This window comes from Scatophagus argus, chromosome 1 (genome assembly GCF_020382885.2).
Source record: "Scatophagus argus isolate fScaArg1 chromosome 1, fScaArg1.pri, whole genome shotgun sequence".
In the NCBI taxonomy this organism is placed as follows: Eukaryota; Metazoa; Chordata; class Actinopteri; family Scatophagidae; genus Scatophagus; species Scatophagus argus.
Window position 1 is genome coordinate 16,273,191 of NC_058493.1, and position 19,273 is coordinate 16,292,463.

The 19,273-nt window shown below is 40.3% G+C and overlaps 1 protein-coding gene across 4 annotated transcripts in view; it reads left to right on the forward strand.

Moving 5' to 3' along the window:
* Positions 1-19,273, forward strand: part of zfhx3b (zinc finger homeobox 3b) — a 328,411-nt gene that overhangs the window by 135,116 nt on the left and 174,022 nt on the right. For 3 of the 4 annotated variants that reach the window (XM_046386999.1, XM_046386989.1, XM_046387019.1), the window contains one exon: positions 1,651-1,685. The exons of the other annotated variant lie outside the window; for it this stretch is intronic. The gene's annotated coding sequence lies outside the window, so the exon portion shown is untranslated. The remainder of the gene's footprint in view (positions 1-1,650; positions 1,686-19,273) is intronic. 4 annotated transcript variants of the gene reach the window in all.

A 19,273-nucleotide genomic window follows, 5' to 3' on the forward strand; every position in this document is an offset into this window, starting at 1 on the left:
TATTTTAAATAAGATATAATACTGGAAAATAACATTGCCTCAAGGTCAATCGCACAACAGCGATGAAAGCTTGGATGTATTCTTCAATATGCTTATGTCTCTACCTTGCATTACTCACCTTGCAGGCAGTGGTGTGTTAAGCACCCCTGCTATTCTGAGAAGGCATCAAAGGCAGCAAAAAGACAGGTATAGTATAGAATGTGAATGTTCGCATGTCCGTTTGTGTGGCTGTAAGACCCTCTGCAGTTGGTATAGAAAAACACTTACTGCTAATGTAAATAGCAAGGCAGCATAAATCAGCGGCCACGCACAGCCCGGGAGAATATCGTGTAATAGTTATTGCGAAATGAAGTGGCATTGGGATCAATATCCCACTATATCTCACTCTGGCGTAATGGCGCAGAGGGAAGCTGGAGGCCAAGGGAGTCCGGTCCCTCCACCCCACCACGGTCCTATAAATCTGCCTGACCTGCAGCCCGCTTATTAAAGTGCATACGCAATCGGCAGCCACCATCCAAAAATACAAGCTTACTTACTGACCTGGAGTCAGGGGAATGGATGCCTTTACCGTGTCTAAGGGCAGGGGTTAAAGGCTGATTGAGGCTGTAGCATCATCATCCCATACTGTACAGAGAAACAAGGAAGTGTGGGTATCATCTCAGCATTAATAATACTAATATAATTTAAAGCGAAGCCTGAATGTTAGCACCGCAGGGAATGCTGTAGATTAATTTCTGTTCCCACTATGTCATGTGTATGTTTTTATATTCTATTTATTAATGAATTAATTTCTCTGTTTGTCTTTTATTCATAGTATCTTGAGGCACAACTTTTCTCCCACCAGTGTGAAGCTAGCGATTGTGCTCTCTAAGCTCATCAAAATTAAACTACAGTGTGTTGTTTGCAGTGCTGTCAGAAATAATTTCACGATAAATGAAAGGAGAAAGGAAAGTATTTTCAAGAATGAGATTTTTCCCCTGGAAATTGTCTGTTTGACTTTTAAGTTTGAAGTTTTTGACCACACAGTCACAACTAGTGGGGTTTGCTGATGGCACATCTTGGTGGTGTAGCTTGCTATTTATATGTGGTTGTTACAGTGGTATATATATATATATCTTTTTCACACACACATAAGAAAGAAAGAATCAGAAAAATACATTTTGCAAATACGATGTCCATAATGTCAGAGGAAAGCTCTTTGAATACAATGGATGGATGCATAAAGGTGGAGTAGTTTTTAACTTACATATATACATTTTTTGGGGAAGTCTTTCTGGTGGCTTATGCATAATATGTCTGTGCAGTGTTTTTTTCTTATCCTCAGGTTATAATATAACTTCATAACAAACAGCAGAAAGCCCGCAGACAGAAATGAGTGCAAAATAACAATATGGTCATAGTGGCTGTCCGTGATTTGTCAGATTATTCAGGTTTCATCCATTCACGCACGCGATTTTGTTGCAAGCTTAGTACTGCCTTTGGGGCAGATATTATTGGTCAGCAAGATGGATGTTGGTGGATATGAATTGTAAGTATAATAAGCTAACATGAAGCGTGAGACTTGTGGTTCACTTTTGTTTTCTTAGAGATAATTGTTTGAAGTACTATTGAAGATTGTGGACAATGATGCACTTCTGTTGTGTTTTGCAGGACTGTGAAGGAAGCTTTCCTCTGCTTCACAGTTGGTAAGTGTTTCCCTGGAGGGAAAAAACATCCACTAGAGTTTTAGAGTTTACATTATGAGAGAGGGTGTGCACACAGTCTCTGCTGATATGTCCATTACAGACAAATATCCTGTTCTTTCTAAACCCTACCTCTTTATGGTCAAAAAACACCATGTCACATTTCTTTTTAGTAACATTTCTGCAATGAACCATATTCTTACATTGAATAATGGGTGATTGGGTAGAACATAAACTTGAAGATGATTGAAAGCAAACAGAGGTATGTTCATGTTTTGCGTTTGATTACATTGTTTTGTCAAAGCGAATGGTGAAACCTTACAAAAATGCTTATTATCCAATTAAAATGTAACTGATTTAATAGAATTAACCCTACAAACTGAGATAGCTGACAAGCTCCATTTTCAATAAACAAATAAACAAACAAATAAATGATATAAGGTGTCCCAGTGTGGCTGAGGTAAACCAAATAGCCAAAAGGTCTGCATTTAGTTCTTGACCTAAAATAAAACAAAATAAAATAAACATCTCAAACACAATAAGGAGAACATCCAAAACTGATAATTTCCGATATATGTATGAATGTATGATATAATTGCAGTTTAGCATATTCCACCTCTCTGTTACATAACAGAAAATTGCTTCAGTGTCTAAGGTTGAAAAGGGGTTGAACTGTAGCTGTACAAAAACCAAACTAATCTAAAAATAGGCATTCTTTTTATCACATTTGTAATCCTAATGTTACATATCAAGAAATAGTATTTAACTCATGTGATACCTTCACAAATTATTATGAGAAGTAAAATTTTCAGATAGTGATGAGTTATCAGTGACGTGTGCAATAATCTAAACCTTTAGAAAATAAGAAATCACGTTAAACAAGCTGAATGGCCTCACTCTGATGTGTCGTCCAGCTGATTAAATTGTGATATCTCACTGAAGATTTGTTTCTTGAAATACACACATTCAGCATTTTAACTTTCTTACATCTGAGCTGGATTGATTTTAAGGCAAGCTGATAATTGTTTGAATACGTCGTTCTTAGGAGATGATTTTGTGCTGGTTTAATGTAACTGACAATTGAAAGCAGCCCTTTCTAAACATGTGTCTGTCTTGAGCATAAGTACTAATCAGCACCAGTGAAACGGTGTTTTATTTTGTTTAATTCACTAATCTACTCAAGTGTAATTTTATAGCTGTGAAGTGCACTTACATTATTGCACATTTATGATCATTTGTTTGATTACACACACACACTCGCACATGACACACACGCTGCTCTTTATCGATATGTAAATGCTCATGAATCTGGCTAACCATTACAGAGTAATTTAATTGTCAACATCTTCGTGCTTGCTTACTGTTTTTTAGTGGGCTTGAGCAATCGCATTCCTGCACACACACACACACACACACATACACAGTAGCCACCTCTTCCTTAACCTGCCACTGCCCTGACCTTGAACCTAGAAGGGTTATCAGTTCGAAGATGAGGATGGTCTGGTTTTGTAGATTAGAACAGGGGCTGATTTTTGAGTTGTGACGTACAGAGAAATGGTGATGGTTCGAATAAGCTCGGACCACTCCGGACTGCACTATAAACCTGTTTGTACCACAGGTGATACTCTCAACAAGATCTGATGTGTGGAAATCACATGTAGATGTGCACTGCAGACTGACCTTTGCCCTCTCTGTGTGAGGATCTGTGACCAGTGGCTGACCTGTAATCCTTTCCTAAATGGTTTGACAATAGAAAGATGTATTGATTTGGTCAGTCTTCTGGCAAAAGGGTCAAGAGCCTAACACAGAGCCGAGTCTGCTTTGTGTCTGCAGGTAGAGTGGTGTCACCATTACTGGGACTCCAACTTTCCAACAGCCGTAATGGTATGCGAGCCTATGATGTGTGTGGATCAGCCTTCTTGTTCAATTCTTGCGCACGTGGGGTTCGTACGTGTGCTCCCACATCATTTGCTTCGCTACGTTAATAAGGATTACGGCGAGGCTGTGTGTATAAGTATGAAAAAATAACACTTTAGAGGTTGTGTGACAAGTTCAGGAAATAGCTTCTTTTTTTTTCTTTAAGACAGCCCAAATTGCTTAAAGTAAAGCTTACACCAGAGAGCTTTGGTAACCTACACCATCTACGCCCACCCCCCCGCTCACACACGCACACATGTCTGCAACCTCCCTCTCAGAGACCCCCCTAGCTTTCCCCACTGTGTCTGGGCGGCTGCTCTCCTCTGTGCTGGCCAGCTCCCACATCTGGCCAGACAGAAGAACAGAGAAAACACTAGGAAATTCTCCTGCCCACCACTAGTTCTCCCTCTTGCATGCTGAAATGTTGCCTCTGTCTCTCTCTCTCTCTCTCTCTCTCTCTCCCCCTCTCTCTCGGATTCTTTTGGAGTGACCGGTGATAGAGCAACATCTGGATGGAAGGAGCAGCAGTTTTCTTTCCTTGTGTTTTTCTGGGGAGATCTAGGCCCCCGATAATCCGTCTCCCTCCTCATTAAAGGAGCTGAATAAACACAGGCCTCTTCCAGTTGTTCCTATGAATTTCCTCACCAGGCGTCAGGAGACCAGAGCAGGGGCTACTGGATCAAAGCAGCCGGCAGCCCCATGTGTGCCGAGAGTGAGAGTGCGTTCCGGGGTTGGGCCCATTACCTTTCTCCCTGGGAGCCTTGGAGGCCCCTAGGTCACTGGCTGTCAGCTCCTTGGCCCAAGCTCAGAGTAAAGGAAGAGGAGGAAGGAAAGGAAAGGAAAGGAAAGGAAAGGAAAGGAAAGGAAAGGTTAAGGAAAGGAAAGGAAAAGACAGGAAGGGAAAAGAAATGGTGACCAGGGGAGTTCCACAGATACTGTGTGAGAGACGATGTCAAGACAGAACATGAGAAGAGAGGAGAAAAGGAAACAGCTTGCTAGTACATGAAAGAGAGTTGTTTTAAAGTCTACTCTTTAAGTCTACACATTTTACTTGAATGACCTTACACTCTGTTTTAGTTGTTTTGGGTGAAGTGTTTAGTTTCTGGTTTAGACAGTTCTTTGTGTAACACAGAATTTTCCTCCTCTAACTATCTATGTTAGACGGTAGGACTAACTAATTCTAAGGCAGAGGGTTGTACAAAACAAAATGTATTTAAATACCTGTGTAAAAGTCTAATTGCAGGTAACACAACAAACCCATTGTACTAGCTGTGTGTGTAGCACTCTAATGCACTGACCCTTGTGTGACATTAATTTTCTAATTCCCTGCACTTCCTGGCAATCAACTTAGAGGGGCAGTGGTTCGCTGGAAAAGTTTGCAGTGGAGGCAATTAAAGGCACAAATCTAAGCAGTAGCAGCAACAAGAGCAGCTGCAAAACCAACGGAGGCAGAACAGGATGATGCCTTGTGCTGTAATTGTTATGATAAAATTGATCAAATTGCAAAAAATCACCAATATTAAATGGTCATGTAATTAACTTACCTGGCTGCTACCTCCATGATGTGGGGTGCAGATGTGGCTGGAAATGACCATAGTGTTTGTGTTTGTATATGTGCACTTTGTGTGTGTATGTTTGTATGTGTGTGCGTGCGTGCGTGTACAAATGGCCCTGTGGTCGTCATCAGGCTCCCATCAGCTCCTCCATTAGTTACTGAGCTGTGGGTCCATGCTGGAGTCTACCTGCCCTGAATACAGATTAGGAGAGGAGAGGTATGGGCGGCAAGCACAATGAAGACAAACACAGATACACACACACTCACGAAAGATGGCATTAACATATTATCTGCTTTGACATACAATGACATATTTTGACACGTAGTCATAATCAAAATAATTGCATTCTACACACCTAAGTGACTGAGATGTTGCATCACATGCATGAATTTCAGTAATACTAAAATCATTAAAAACATTTCTTTTCACTTCCTCCGACTGCTAAAAGCACATGTGTCTGATTACCGCCTATCACTGGACACTGACACGCCGACCCCCGTGGAGAGCACTTCATCTGGCGCAGGCAGATCATAGCTTACACATTCTGAAATAACGTCACACACAGCAGAGTACACACACTGGCAGCCCAGCACAAAGGCAAATATGGTTGCATACTTCTCGTTGCCTTCTGGAGCCACAGATTCACATGCTCGTGACAGGAAATCTGCAGGCAGTCATTACACCGAGCCAAGCAAACACGCAGCCGCCACGCTCGCCGATAATGTTTTCACATGTGCCACTGCCGTGTTGGAGGAGTAAGCACGCGTATGTGTGTCCGTGCGTGTCCGCACACAAACACAGCTTGAAAATGTAGAGGTGAGATTTATGTGGCAGAATATCAATGTAAAAGGACTGTTTAAAATAAAACTATGTCAACTCTAGGCTTTTATTTCACTTTGCTTTGTGACAAACATTTGTAATTTAAATGTACATAAATTTTTCTTGCAGAAAGAAATTAAAATTTCCAAACAATTAAGTTTGGTTTTACAAGAATCGCTCAATATATTAATAATATTATAAAATGTAATCTAAAAATGCAAATATAATTTTAAAATGAATATATCATAATTGTCGCAATTATTATATGTCACAAATTTTCATATAAAATGTTCTAAAATAGCCACAAATTAAGTTAGATAAAATATGAAGACAAATTGTTTTTCACAGGTTTTCATCTATGAAGTCAGGACAGAGGAAGAATGGGGGCTATAGAAACCTCATCAGTAACAACATGCATGTTTAAAAGGATGTAAGGAAAAAGAAGTGTGTCTCCAGGTCGAGTTCAAGGTCTGAAGACCAGGGCACTGCCTTGGAGTTCAAGCAGGGCCGGGGGAAGGGGAGAGGCTGTGTGATGGCTTCTGTGCATCCCTCCGGCAGTGCAATGGGACCCTTGGGAGACCTGGGTCAGGAGGCCTCCCTACAGCACCCCCATCCCCACCCCACCCCCCCGCACATTATACTGTGCCATTTAAAGCCATCCAGCATCTATTTCCTCCAATAAAAACTAATAACCTTTTCTGTCGGAAATCACGGCAGCTCTTGAGTGCTGGAGCAGAGGCCTGGCTGGATGGCCTGTAATTGCGGTCCAGAAGTCCTTCTTTAGTTTATTTTTTGCAGTGTTTTGGATTTGATCCCCCCCCCCCCCGCACCCTACCCCCCAGTCCTCTTGGTCCTCTGTGCTTTGCGGCTGATTGCCTGCGCAGCTTGGCCCACACTCAGTAATCAGACAGGAGCTGGAGAGGGGGCAAAACAGCAACTCAAGGACCTTTTATAATTGGGAGGGATTTGGAGGGCAGTTGGACTTTACATTTGGTGTCAGAATAGGTTGTGATGGTGACTGCAGTGGCTGAAAAACAGAGGTGACAAAGCCCCCATTGCAGTCAAGTAGTTCATTATGAATCAGCTATGAAGAGTCTGCATGTATGTCTGCACTGCTGGTGTCCATTTGTCTTTGGAAACCAGCTAAAACATGTAATTTATTACACCTTTTTTGAAGAGGTTCAAAGAGATTCCTGCAAGTATTTACACAATTTCTACAGGCTTGGATGCTACTCCAGCTTATTTCCAGATATTCTGAATATGCTGCTGAATCATATTGAGAATGTAACATTTCAGAGAATAAGAAACCCACTTTTTTCATTTGAATAATTACTTATTGCAGAGGTTCATGGTTGTTTATAGTCTATGTTTACATAGTAGGTAGTGATGAACAATGTTTCAGGTGCAGCACTCTTCCTAGAATACTACAATCTTTTTTTTAATACAGAATCGAAAATGTTTCTTCTTTCTGTTGTCATTTTATGTAATTTTTGCATTGCAATGACACTGAAAGAAGGCATGTAGAAAACCTTGAAACCAGTGCATAATCTCTAATAATGCTGTACCTATGAAGCACAATAGAAGGTAAACACGTATGTTATTGTCACAAAACCATATGCATTTGCCTTTGCAGTTGGTAGCTTTTTTCTTGGAACGTTGTCAACCTCTTGTGTGCTTAAGTAGTGGCTATGCTATGTTGTGACTAAATTATTGAATGATTTGTCACACCCAGCAATCTTAGCTAGCTCTGGGCTAACAGTAGGGTTTATATGAATTCAGCCTCAGCTCTGTTCAGGATACCCTGGGGCTCAAAGCCCAGCTTGTCCAGGACTACAAAAGGTCTACAGTGTAGCCCGAAGCAAACTGCAGTGTGGAAAGAACTGTGGTTGTATGATTCTCCATCTGTCCTGGTATAATTATAGCCTGGTTTGTTCAAATTATCTGCTGAAGTTAACCAATTAAGGTTGTTGAATTGTTATTCATCACATAATGTTATATTAACAATATTTTATTTACATAAACAGTATTTACTGTCCAATATATAGTCATTGTTCTTTTTATTTTCTCTTCTTCAATGTATACCTTAAATTAAAGAAATAGGAAGTCAGCCCTCCAGTGCCATACTAATTAAGTATTAACTCAAATACGGCATAGATTTCTCTTAAATATTTGCAGAAATTACTTGTGAAATATATCCTAGTACAGAGAAGAGATCAGTGTGTGTGTGTGTGTGTGTGTTGGTTGGTTTGGTAGTGTAGGGGTGGGGGCAGTCAAGAAGCTCTGTGGTCTGCTGAACTGGCCACAGTTTCTGTCTTTAAGTCGCTCTCTGCAGTGCATAGATATACAGATACAGACAGCCACAGACAGCCACAGACCCCCAGGGCACAAAGGCCACAGCCATAGCCTCACTCTCTTCCAAATAAATATCTGTGGACCAACAGGACTACAGGACAATGCTCAGCCCTGGGTGGGCATATCTTCTCACTGAAGGAGGGCGGTACTGCTCTTTGTTGTGTTCCTCTGGTGTTTTAAAGGTATTTTTGAGCATTAAGACATGGGACATTTTCACAGATCTAGCAAAATTTTGCTATACTGTGAGGTAAATGAGGTAAATTGGGGTCTTCACCATGTTGAGAATATAGCTTCCAATAATATAATATATTCATATCTCATTTTAGTCCAAGTTTTTAAAAATCTTGAAGAAAGTCTCAAAATTGTTTTCAGTTACTGTAAAACTTTTTCATCTTCTTAAAACTTCAGTATAATACAGTCTGGATCAGTTACATGTACAGTGTGAGGCATGTCCCATCCTTAAATTGATTTCAAAAAACACAAGAACAGCCATAAACTCTTTGTCGGACAAGATAATGAAATTTTGTTGCCCCAAGAAATATATTATTAAACCTGAAAAGGTAAAAATACCCTGATTGGCTTTGCAGCATCGAAATCTCAGTGAATGACAATATTGCATGACTACTTGTTGTTTTTAATACCCACAGTTATATTTGTGTGTGTGTGTGTGTGTGTGTGTGTGTCTACATCTGGACAAAAAGTCTACATATGGACAAAAAGTCATATAGTTTTATGGCAAAAGACAAAATTTCTTTGTTTAGAATCCGTCACACAGTGAACTTGACTTGAAACGTAGGAAAATCCAGTTGTTGACTAGTACACCATAATGAGCAGATAAATGATAATGATGGAGAATTCATGTCTCTCTTTTGTGGCTTCTTAAGAAATTCTAAACAAATGTAACTGCTGTCATTTGTCAAGGTTTGGTTGTTGTGGTTTGGGTTTCTCATCAGTCTTTTGCTAAAAGCTGCTGAAGTTCTTGCTGTGTTGTATCACATCATATTTATTCAGTAATCCAGGGGCACAACGTAAAAACAAGATTAACTTTATTTAGAAAACAATCACAAAAAGCTGGTGATCAAGCTATACTCTACCTTCATCCAACCATATTTACCAAAACTAACAAAAAAAGTTAAAAAAAAAAAATATGTTGGGACCAAAGTAATTATGCTGGTTGCACAAGTAACACACCTCCCATAGGCCTGTCTTTCTTTCAACAAGCAGCCAACTTATAAAACATATTAATGCTGTCAGTAACAGTAACAGTAACATTCATTTAGCTACCCAAAGTTACTGCTAAATGGCCAATGTTAGGCGCTGTTTACCTTCAAGTTCAGCATCAAACTTCAAACTTCCTTTCTCACCAAAAGCTCCACTGGCAGAAACCACAACCAGTGTTAATCACTTTTTTTTTTTCCCCCACCTGACATGGTTTCTTTCTGGGAGCAGGTGGTTAGAACCTGCCCTTGGGGCAGTGTTACTTCTTTATCTTCTCATGCTGGACTGAGGCCAGACTAGATGCCACAATGTCTCACTTTTGCTTCTTAAGGTGCAATGTTATTATGAGACAGGACAGGCCATGGCTAGCTGGTTAGCATGCCACCCACAATACAAAGTCATCTCTGACATAACGTTTTGACAAAACTTTATTTCCTTCATATACTGTTGATAATCTTAAGTTTTGAATATTTTAAACTAAACTTCTAACAAATCTTTAACTTCAGTGGACTCATTGAGGAGATGAGGCTACCACACAAAGTGCTAAAATGAGAGTAACAAGCCTGTCCTCTGTAAAATAACTCTGTTGTGTTAAGAGAAATGATTGAAATTTCTTTACCAACAAAATAAGAAGGGTTGGACGTTGGGCCCACAAATATGTAGGACATGCACATGCAAAATTACCCTACAACCATCTGCTATTCACTTGTCACAATGGTGTGCAGTGTTATGAAGATTTGCTTGATTTTAGCTATCATTTAGTGCTTGTAGTAAGACAATGTATGCCAGGGGCTTGGACTTGCAATATGGCCGTTACAGTGAAAATAACCTGTGGATTTGAACGGAGCCTTGAGCTTTCACCTTGTCAGTGCAAGGCTCCCTATGTCTGTTTGCATGTACGTTTCCATGGTGTGTTGTTTATTATATCAAACCGTTTCTCACCACCTGCGATGACAACATCAGCAGCTGAGAAAAAAAATTGCCTGATTATTTTGGAAATGTAAATCTGCTATTGGCTACGTGGCATACCTGTAATACTTTCATTCTTCCCGCTTTAGTCAGAAGCTTGGGAAGCATTTCTCAACATAACGAAAGAGGGTTGGACAGTGATTTGTATGTTAGCTTTCCCAGAAAGATAATTCAAGATTTGAAATGTTGTTGAGATTCTAAAATTGGTGGAAATTGGCCTCAGTAGGCCCATTAAAGCAGACAGGTATAACAGTACAAATCGGTCAGTATAAATGTAAAAATTGTTAATATTGTGCATGACTGAAATGAAGCAAATACAAGAAGCATACATACTGGTAGTCAAGTTTGAAATGATGATGATGATTTTTATTTGTTTATGCAGAGCATTTTGCAGAGTATTTCTAGTGAAATGAATGCAGTTTATCTTGATGCAAGCAGAGCTTTTATGTTTTCCTTTTAAAACACTAATACAACCTTGTTTAGCAATGAAACCCAGACTATGAAAGATACTGTCATATGTGATGAAGCCAAGCCAAGAGCTCACATTGTCTGATAAATGAACCTTTTCCGCTTGCCTTTTTTATTCTGGGTTCTTTCTATGTGTTTCTGTTATTTGTGCTTCACGGTATTACTGTATGTTTGTGTGCACACTTCCTTAATTGCATTAAGAGGATGACGCACTTTCTTACTCTGTTTAAGCTCACTTTAATTGCCTCTGAATGGTGCGCGAGGGAAGCAGGGACTGACGGCACAATGTGGACATGCAATTAGCTATCTTTCATAAGATGCTCCGGGGAGAAAAGAGAGGGCTACAATTCATAAAGGAATTTCACACACAAAGCAACAAATGCTATTTTGTATCACTGCTGTGGTGGCATCTTGATGGAATGGTATTTCATTCATTAAAGAATCAACATTCAGGAAAAGCAAGACAGAGAGATCCAGTCAAAGGGAGAGAAGAGGGACTGTGATAAAAGGAGGAAAAATGCACCGTGGTATTAGGAGACACCAAGATATAGGTAAGGTGAAAATAAAAAATGAGAAGAGAAAGACTGAAAGAGTAAGAGAGATAGGAGAAGGGGTGAGGGAAGAGTGATTGAGGTAGATCACAGTAGAGACACATGGAGATATGTGCACCCTGGTGAATTCTCACTTCAGCTTGGAGAGAGTGCACCGACCAGTGATGGCAAAATGACAGAAAGGCTCCAGAAACTGCTGGGCCTGAGCTCTTGTTTGACATAACAGTCTTGTTTTACATATTCCAACCAATTTAACAAACTGAGTGGAATGAGGGTGGTGCCAAACATTTTGAAAGCATATCATTATTTTATATGGCAATGTTAAAACACTGCAACTGCTTACTGTGTGTTTTTCCCTTTGTCTCATTTAACTAGAACTTTTCATGTGCCTTCACTGATCATTATTGTGGGCCTGCAGTCCATAAAACCTTTATACTTTATAAATATTCATTTCTTTCTATCATGTTTTTTTTTTCGGTATGTCTGATGTGGATTGACAACAATATTGTAAGTAGCTCTTAAAATGCGATATTAGTTTACGATGCTTTATCTAGATTGGGACAGGCTGCACATGCATTTTTCATGTGTATAAATTTATAAGTGTAAGGGCATTAAGTAAATGACGTCATGCATTAGGTGAATGGCATTGTTGCGACACATATCAGAAGCTTTTAATACCGTACAATTCAATAGGTAGCTCAAACAGCACGACTGATGCTCTCTGTCTCCTCCAGCTGCCCCTCCTTTTTCTTCTCCCGCTCCTTGTACTCATTTTTCTATGCTTTTTCCCCCCTTTTCATTTTTCTGTGCCCCCACCACCACCACCACTACCCCACCCCTGATACCCCCTCCCCCCATCTTGGACAATCTCTCTGTGTCTCTCGCTGTCTCTCCTGTTCTTCCTCTCTCTCTCTCTCTCTCTCTCTCTCTCTCCCATCCCAACTCCATTCTCCCTATCCCTCCCTCCACTCTTCTTCATTTAATAGTGGACCTCAGAGTGGTTGCCATGTCGACCAGCCGGCATATTACTATGGCAACCAGTCTGAGCGAGACGAGGCTGCTGATTAGGGAGAGATGTCTAGTGTAGCCTGGCCAGCGGAGGGTGGAGAGGAAAAGGGGGAAATGGTGTTGGGGTGCTACGGGGGGTTGTATATTATAGGTTTGAACATTGTGTGTGCCTGCTGTATGTGTGTGCATCTCAAAAAATAATGTGTAGAGCCTGGTCAGTTCTGTAATAGTAAACCAAAGGACATTTTATTTTCACTTCTGCCTGCAACAGCGTACTGCCAGGATGCATCCAACAGTCTTGTGCTTTCTTTATAAGAAGCAAGAATCTCTGCATCTCTCACTGTACCAAACATCATTGCATAGGCTTTTTATGTACAGTGCTGGTTTCTCCCAGCTTGACCACACCTATGGAAAATTTCTCCTAAACAATGATGAAAAAGAAAACATTTCCATGTATGTTATACAGAAAGTGCCTTAATGTTTTCCCCAAGGCCTACAGTGCTGAGCTGCTTTGTTTTGGTGGGATATAGGCAAACCTGAGCCAGGCTAGAAATGGTGCTCTTATTGTATTTGGGGAGAATCATATCTAGTGTTATGACATGTGAGGGACGGAGCAGGCAGAGCTTTTAAAAAGCTTCACCCTCCTCCAAGAACACTAATGAACGCTGTAGAGGATGCCTCAGACCTCCCAGATCCATCAGAGAAACTAATTACAAGATCCAATTAAAGAGAGAGAGAGGGAGAAGAAGGGGAAGAGAGAAAAAGAGAGAGTAGATGGGGAGGGGGGGCAGGTTTCCCTTTACCATTACCATTGACCCAGCCAAGCCGTCGGCTCATTCAAGACAGTAATTATAGCTTATTTATTATTCATCCTTGAGCTAAATAAGAGCATGACATTTCAATAACAATAATAAGGGCAGAAAAAAGGCAGCACAAACTACAGACTTACTAATTGCAGTGCTCAGAGATTAAACGACTGGAAAAATGTTGTTATTTACTTATTCATAACATCTAGACTAGCCATAAGAGCGTAGCAATGCACTTCACTGAAAATGAGTCGAAGGGGCTCTCTCATGAGATCTCCTTCGTGGACATAATCCCCTGCAAAACCCGAATGCCATGCTTCCCTTAACAAGTGTCTTTTGGGGGGGTCTGTATCACTGAGTAAGGATAATGACTTTCTCTCACTGTTTTATTGTGACAATGTCTCATTTTAACAGATTTTAAACTCTTTGGCTTTGAGCGTGGTACACTCAGTCATGGTTTATTGAGATAATAATTTGCGAAACATGCTAAAGATTTTATGTATTTCTTAATATTGTGATCATGAGTTTATCCAGCTCGTATAAGGCCTACACTCCTTGTCCTCTCATTCTCCTTTTCTTTCCATACACCCATCTTCCCACCTCTCCTTCCCCTAAGCTGAACTCTGAGGAACCTCATTAAGACTACCAGCTCTTGGCCTCATTGGCTATGGCAGAGGTGAAGAATATCACATAATCATGAAGTGGAGATGGCATTACACTCATCACAAATTATAGATGAGTTTTACTGTGTGGCGGCAGGCCTGGCAGACTAGTGCTTAACTTAAGTGACTGTTACAGGGGTCTGCAGCCCCCCTCCTCCCTTCTCAAATAGTTTCCCATCTCACCAGTTGGAAGTAACATTTATCGAGGCTTTCTGTACTATCACTGTTGATTTATGTATTATATCACACATTAGTGAATAATGTTTTTTTCTTTTGTTAAAACTGCCCCTACCTGCTTTACCTCACAGAGGTTTAGCCAGATCGGAAGACAACAGTGGAGTTCAGCAATAAGACTCATTCTTACAAATGAGGTATTGTTGTATCCAAATCAGATCATGAGAAGGGCATTTTCTGCCCATTAAACACGGATATTGCTACATTAAAATGCAACACAGTGAGTATTCGCCAGGCTCAGGCCAGTGAAAGTCCACAAACAAAACCCACAGCAATTTAATTGATTGGCTGTTGAATACCTATATCTGCCTATGAATACCTTTGATCAAACAGAGAAGACTTTGTTGTCTTCTGTCATTTACCTGCCAGGCACTAAGAATAACTGTTTTTGATCATGCAATTCTTATGTTGGGCCTCATGACTCTTCCATTATGGTATTGAGCTGGGAAACAAAAAAATAGAAAAAAACAAAAGACAAACAGCAATCTATGATTTCCTTTGATTTTATCTATTTGCATTCATGTGTTCCTCCAAGCCTCTCAAGAGGTCCTTTAGCTCCACCACTAACAGAGTAATGTACAGCATAATAGCATAATGCAACATAAGCTTCACCATGTGACCAGTTGCCACAGGGCAACAATACACTGTTCTGTACCCTGCTTCCTTCTCCTCTTAGTGCTTTTGTCCTTGAATTTCATAGGAGCCTTGTTAATATACTTGTCAGGGGGGTAAAACAGCAACAGACTGCAGACAATGTACAGTAAATGAATAGTCAATATTTGGAGATGTGGTAAAGGCATGTTAAGAGAGAGAGATTTATGTGGGTAAATTGGTGTTTTTTTTCTTAGAACATTTAATCTCTAAGAAATATAAGAGTGTGCATCTATGTTGAGTATGTTATTGCAGTTGCACACATGCTTGGGCGTACACGATGACAAAAACGTTGACCTTGCAAAGCTGAAAGAAGTGAATAGCAGCCCAGTGGCCAATGGAGGATGGTGGGGGTTTCATCAGAGGACCTTCTGGTTTACCTCCTCTCCCTCGTCCAGTCTTAACCGTGCAGGCTATTCTAACCCTCCCTGTGCCTGAGAATAGCAGCAGGGGGGAGGTTCTGCCACTTATCAGCTGATGTGGGACATGTCCTCAGACAGAGCCATTGATTTTACTGATTGATTCATTTGTGGTTTTCCCACACAGTTGCCTGCTTGCAGTTTCTGTCTGGGGGGGCTGAGATTATATACATACCGGTAGTTATGGAATTTGGTTAAGGGGGCTAGGTAGGAACAAGGCAGGGTCAAGACTGTGAGGCAGAAATGGAAACATTCAGAAAGCCAAGAATCACATTTATTCTATTTCCTATACACAAATACGCAAAACAAGACTATAGTCACGCAAAATATCAAAAACATATTTTTCCAAACCAATAGCTTCCTTTTTACTTCTTTCTCAAGCAAATGGTGTGGAAAACATCCACATGATTGCACACACAAGGCCATACTTTGTGGATCACAACTCATACACAGACAAACTCATTGCCCTCTTGCTCTCTCAACACACGCAAACAAACACTGACCAGATCACACCCCCTCGGGGCTGTGGGGCAGTGCTTGAGCTATGTCTCCCCAGGGGGCTGATATTTTATAGTTTGTGTCCATCAGTGCCGTAGCCCGGGGCACTGGGGTTGACAGTAAGTGCTCTCAACACCGGTGACACTGATTCATCTGAGCTATGACACACATTGGGGCGGGAGGATCGGGGTATAAACCACCTAGACACCAGGTTATGCTGATGTCATTACGTTATGTTCCATGTTTAAATGATTACAATGCATATACTGTTTACTTGAATATATTCAATCATGGTCTAACGTTTGTGAACGTCAAACTGCCTTCTCTTTATTGGTGGTTGCTACATATGTTCACCATAACACACATGGCTGTTCTGTGTTATGGCGGTGTACTATGGGCTAGAACGAAGAGATTGGCTTGAGGAAGGGGCTCCAATCTAACATGGCATTTCAATTTCTCATTCCCCCTCATGGCTGTGCTGTGCACTGCTGCACCTCTTCTACATATATATAGGGAGGACGCCTCTGAACCCCAGCCTTCTGGATGCGCATACTAAGCAATCAATGTGTCACCTCTTCCTGACAATCCTATTTTTTTCATATGGGGGCCATGCCCATTTTTTCTTGTCAGCAGAAGGTAATTTGCTGTATTGTGATTCAGTCCTAAAACTTGGTGACGAGGTGTCTGATAAGTCGCTACCTCCCCCCTGGCTCCCCCGCTCCCTCATAGCCCCCGCTGCATCGCCCACAATATGGAAAAACCGAAGGAAACACCCCAACCCCCATCTTATATACACCCAACCGCACCCCCACAGCCCTGTCCCTTCTTTCCACACCAAGCCCAACATAGTAGTATTTGAGGCGGGCTGCTAAATTAGATAAGCGGGGCTGTGGCGCAGCGCCCCTGATTAATAAAAGATGCAGTGCTCCCTCGGGATGGCCCCTCTGAGGGCCGAGCAGAATCTACCCACAGACAATGCAGCTCGCTTGCACACAATGACCAGGAAATGGAGAGAATGAACCAATCATGGAAATATAACATTTAAAGCAGAGCTATCCTGTGACCCAAAACATTATGCATGCACCATAATGGATAATAACTAATGTTGAAAGTGAACAAAATATTAATATATTCATTTATTTTGGAAGCATATCCCGTCATTGACATATGTTGGATAGAACCACTGATTTCCTGCTCTTTCATGACATTCAGAAAAGCATTAGCAGAACTTCAGCAGAACTGTTGCAAATTCATGATCAGTGTCATTCTTGCCCTTAACAGACCAAATTTTATATATTGTTTATTATGCATTTTGCTCGTGAATATAGGACTACAAAAATATGAGAGAACTAAAGAAAATGGTATCATTTGGTTTGCTGATAATATCACTCTGATTTTGAAAATAAAGAGTGAAAAGAAATAGTGAAAGGATACTCATGAATTTAGTCAAAAAAATCAAAAGTGATGTTCATTTATTGGTTTTGTGAGTTATATTTTAACTGAAAACAGTCTTTTTCCCATCAAAAAAATCTGTTTAAACCCCTTGTTATGTAAGATAGAAGATTATCTGCAGTTGTTATATACGAATATTTACTCTTTACTGTTCAGGTTCATTGGAACTACAGACATGGACAAGGTGCCTGCCACAGAATGTATGGGACTGTCAGCAAAGCTTGTGTTTACATTCATTTATTTTGAATATTTCATGCTCCTGTTTTAGCCAGTAAGTAACTGATTTCATAACAGTGCAATAGGCTTAACTTTAAATCCTGCTTGCGACAGTTCGAACATGATCGTAATTATTATGAGTATGTTTCCAGAAAAAAAATAAAAAATCGAATTTTGTTTTCTCAAATCAAATTTAGATTTCTCAGTTTCAACTCAAGTGTCACATATTGCAATGCTTCAAGCCAACAAGTTAGATTTTAGTAATGGAACATGTTTTGTAAGGAAACTCCCACTGCAACAAGCTGATAAGACAGGCCTCCTCTGGTTTTTCTATGGATATTCATAGAATCTATTAATGAACTATACAGTCTGAAGGGAATATGTATGGACTAAGTACTATAACACAATATTGTGTAGGTATTTCAACATGAAACACAGACAAGCATTTCGACTCCTGAAAGTTTGCCTTTGACAGTGTTAGAATCAGTATTTAGTGTTTTTGCCGCATAAAATTACACTTTTCTAACTGTATATATTAATGTTAGCAAACATTGAAGGTTAAGAGGCCATTAGTCTTAGTAAAACTACCCTAAAATACAGCTGCAATGAAACATGATATGACATTGTTTTTGGAAAGCTTCTATGTGAATGTTCCAGCTTGCTTCTGTATATAAATATGAAAACAGGTTAAGAAAGAAAATAATTTCTTAAACTGAGGAGTGAGCCTGTTTTATATATTTTTAAGTGTGCATGTGTATGTCACTCCTATGTGTAATGTGTGTACTGTGTATCCACTTCTGGTGTGTGATTGCCACATGGATCATGAACACTAGAGCATTTATCTTTAAATAACCTCCACCCCTTGTCGCTACCGAACAATAGCGCGACGCTTCTAATTTTCTGCAAGATAATGGTAGTCATATTGAGATGAAAAAGGTCAAGGGTTGGCTTGTGAGGTTCTGATTGGTTCGGAGCATCACGCTGCCCCTGGAGATAAAATGGAAAGTGATATTTCATTTATAGCACCACCCTTCCAGACTGCATTGCAATTTTAGGTGATAGCTCCATGAGGAGGCCCAGTTCTGCAATGATTAGAATGCGTCTACCAGCCAAACACTTAACACAAAAATGCTAGTCTGATGTCTTGCATCAGCAGTTTTTTCCCGTTTTTTTATGATCAAAGGCACACTCTGTATAGTTTCCCACATGCTGTTTTAACATTTAGTGATTTAAATTTCCTCCCACCCCTTCCAACCAGGAAAGACTGATGGGTTTTATTTATGCATATGTATAAGGTGAACGTATGCAGTTGAACCTGCCTTTAACCTTCATCTGTTTACATGTAAGAAATGAGCTTCTGCTGAACAGTCTGAATTGTAGTGTTTTAAAACATTAAATAAGAACAACATTTATTGTTCAAGCAGATACTGCAAGTGATCGTACACCTCAAGTTTATTCTTCTCAATTCTCAATCCCACATATATCATTATGCAGAAATTGCAGCCATGCTTTATTCTGCTCGTGCTTCAGTGGAGACATGGGGGGATGTCACTTATAGTGGAGTGGATGAACCTACACTGACTTGAGTTGTTTTGTGTTTTTTTTTTTTTTTCCACCAATGTTTTGTGGTAGCCTGGTTTTGTTCATTGGAGGTAATATTTAATTCATGCTCTGACCACAGTGGTTGAAAAATCACCACTCGCTGGTCTGTGAATGTATTGGGGCTCATGCTGTAGTTGACACAAGTGATGGCTACCATAGAGCCCAGTGGACGCACATACTGCACATTGCTGTA